This window comes from Orycteropus afer, unplaced genomic scaffold, assembly GCF_000298275.1.
Source record: "Orycteropus afer afer isolate SDZICR_OR568_19922 unplaced genomic scaffold, OryAfe1.0 scaffold00392, whole genome shotgun sequence".
Classification (NCBI taxonomy): domain Eukaryota; kingdom Metazoa; phylum Chordata; class Mammalia; order Tubulidentata; family Orycteropodidae; genus Orycteropus; species Orycteropus afer.
The window spans coordinates 2,916,808-2,920,547 of NW_006921979.1; positions in this window are offsets into that span (position 1 = coordinate 2,916,808).

The window sequence follows — 3,740 nt, forward strand, 5'->3', positions numbered from 1 at the left end:
TCTTTAAATTCTTGCTCCCACACCTATTCATAGTTCACACACAGAGCCTGGTGCATAAATGGATATTCAGTATATATTTGATTATCACCTTACCTGTGTATGGATTGTTGAGTGAAAAACCAGTTTGCTCTGTAAACCTTCACCCAAATCACAATTAAAAAAAAAAATCATCACTTTTTCAGCTCCGTTTACAGTGGGTACTGGCCCTGTGACTTGGCCCAATGGCCAGCAGTCATGACTGTATAATGGAAGATCTACCTCCCCTATAGGGCACTGTGAGTACAGTTGACTGTTCACAATTTTAAACAGGGTTAATTATGTCCATCTTCCTCATGAGTTGTTTTGAGGAATGACCAATTAATGCTTGGAGATAACATTCTAATTGCAAACTAGTTAACAATGATTCATTGTATGAACAAACTCCCATTGCTGAGTTCTGAGTGTGGTAGCTATTTCTAACAGGTACTAAAATATACCATTGAGAAGATGCTATGCCACTACAACTTATTTCAAAATAGTCAACAAGCACAAAACTGCAACATTCATTGTTCATAGGACTTTTTGAAGAAATCTTTAAATGTTCTAGTTTAAAAATAGATTTTTTTCCTTGATTCTAAACATATGCTTTTTTAAAAATAACAGCAAAACAACATATAAAGGAAAGAGTAGTACTCCATCATGCCATCCCAGGAAGTGTTGGCCAACTGGCATAAAGTTCATCTTTCCAGATTTTCGTAGAAAATATTTCAGTTCCTGTAATGAATAGTAAGTCATATGATGGATTCTTAGGCAATTTCAGGGCTCTATGAAATAACTCTAATGGTCATATTTTCTTTTGACAGCAACATCAAGTTATGTGGCCGTGGCCACTCCAGTCTCCAACAGCTCCACAAAGCACATTTGTCTTTGATTTCTGATAAACTTCCAGTGAAATGACAATTCATAGAAAAGAACAGGTGATGATTTCCAAGCGGCAGAAATACTGATATTTATCCATAGATGGAAGAGAAAACCACAAGTCTGTGAAGCCACTACTACATCCTCAAGAAGAACGAGCTATTTCTAAAGGCGTACATTCATTTTGAACTGATTTACTTCCTCCATTGATGGGAGAAATCTCCTGCCAAGTTCTCTTGAGTGCTTGATTGAATGTAGTCATGTGCAGATAAAACTTAGCTTTCAAATACTAACCAAGGACCAGAAATGATTGTGTTTGGGAATCTTTTATTCTCAGTCTAAGAGTTTTGGACATTATTAAATGGGCAATATGGAATCATTAAAAGTTTTTGAACAGGAAAGGGCTCGAAAAACATGTTTTGCAGAATGGTGACTGTGTGTGCTGGATTGATGTCGGCAAGGAATGGGAAGAGAATCAGATTGAAGGGCTGTGAACAGGGTGTAGGGGCAGTATCTGACCTCCTCTAACTTTACAAGGGGGAAGAAGAATCAAGGTCAACAGCTCAAGGCTGATTCTTATGAGGTGGAGGTCAGACACACCACCACCTTCCAACCTTTTTACTAATTCTGACATCAACTGTTCTTCCCAACAGCACTCTCTACTTCTCTGCTGTGTTCGATAATTCATTGCAGTGGCCACACGGAACTCACAGACAGTACTCACAATTGTGGGGCTTATTAGGGAAGAAACAGGTTTCAATTCCTGTTCAGGAGCACTTGGGATACAATTCTTCAATCAGGATAATTTCTTCTCAGATGTGCCGTAGGCTTTGGCCTCTGGGCCCTGTGGCCCCTTGGCCTTTGCCCTATCTGGACAAGTGTTACAAAGCTCATTTAGCTCTGAAAATAGGTGCCCAGAGAGGCACCCTACTCTGCCAGAAAGCCCCCTTCCCTAAGGCACTCAGTTCTCTCACTCCATGGGCTGGGAAGCCCAGTGCTCTGTCTCGTGCCTGTCTCTGCTGCTGGGATCTGCAGCTGTGGGTTCTCTATCACAGGTTCTCTGCTGCTGCATATCACTGTCTCAGTGCAGGGATCTTGGGTCCAAGGATGTGCTCCTCTCCTGGCTCTTCTTTCTTTCTTTTTTTAATTGTGATTTGGGTGAAAATTTACAGAGCAAATTCACTTTCCATATAGCAGTTCACATACACTTTGTCTCATGACTTTGACCACAATTCACCACAATGCAACAGCTCCCTTCCCACTTCCTCCTGACAGTCACCTCTTCCCTGTGTCCATTCCTCTATGTACCCCTGTGCCCTGAGCTGTCTCCCTGTGAATAGATAGCCCTTCTTTCTCTCATGATTGTTCTCTCCAAGGAGTATATTTACCTCAGGCAAATGTTCAACTTCTATGCCTGTCTTTTGCTTGGCTGAAAGCCATAGGTGTGGGTTCAATTCCAGACCTGAAGGACAGCTAGGGGCCATAGTCTCAGTGGTTCCACCAGCCTCTATCAGACCAGCAAAACTGGTCCCCCCCTTTTTTTTTCCAAATGCTTTTGAGTTTTGTTTCACATTGTTCTTCCTCTCTGTCCAGGGCCTCCTACATAGATCCCCCTCCGAGTGGTTGACACTGGTAACCGGGCACCATCTAGTTCTTCTGGTCTCATAGTCATATAGGCTGAGGATTGCATGGTGTACCAGCTGCTAGGGGACCGATTCTTTCCATGAATCTTTTTTTTTCTTCATTCTTCTTTGCTCTGGATGAGGAGAGACCCATTGTTACATCTAGATGGCTGCTTGCAAGCTTTTAAGATCCTAGTTGCTACTCACCAAAGTAGGAGGTGGAACAATGTTTTCTGTAGTATGTTATCTGGTTCTTCTTTCTTGATGGTAGTGAGAGTCCCCTTTACACCTCTGGGATAGCTCATTTTAAGTCTAGCAAGTGGTAAGACTGAGCAATGCCCACGGTAGGTTTCCATATACCTTATTTGCACAGTCACACCCCCACAAGGGTACCATGTACCTTATTTATATTATTAGCAAGCTATCTAGTCACCTTGGTGGGCCACAAGCACCTCACACTTGCATAGTCTCACCTAGTCATCTGGTGGGAGTCCAAAGGCCACAGCTAGAAGGGCTGTATTAAGTAATTAATTCACTGCATTGTGGAAGTATTATGGTTGTTCTGGGAAGAACTGGGGTGTTGGATGACTGGAATGGGGAGGAAAGATGGTGAAAGAGAGCCCAGAAAAAAATGACCATTGGAGAGAAGAGAGGAAGAAGAGAGAAGAGAGGAGGAGAAAGAAGAAGTCTGATACGATTCTTCCTTTTCCTTTGAGCTAGTTTGCTCATATAGAGTGAACATTGAAGATTATAATTCTCAGATTAGTTCAGGTGACACAGTTCTTTCTGGGCCACCATGAAAGTGTGATACATTGTATTTGACCTTGTCAATAGGAACATTTCACCAGTAAAAATGAATGCAAAGTGAAATCCAAGTAGGAGCTTATGTGCCCATAAAAAAATCAAGTTGTTTAATTAAATATGACTAGCTCATCCTCAATTTTTGTTTAATTCTTACTTTGGGCACTTACTCATTTTGTTATGTGCTGGTTCTTTTTTAAAAAAAGACAACAGTTGTTGCCAAGAAAAATTCATGGAATAAAACTTTTAATTGAAAATACTAATTTTTTTTCTTATAGCAGAATACCTTAGTTCTGTTGGTCTGAGAATCACTCACAGCAATCTTCTGTCTTACAGGTAATATTTTTATCAGCTCAGTTGGACTGTAAGCTTCTTGAGAACAGGGCTAATGCCCTATTCTTTCTTTTTTTTTTTTTTTTT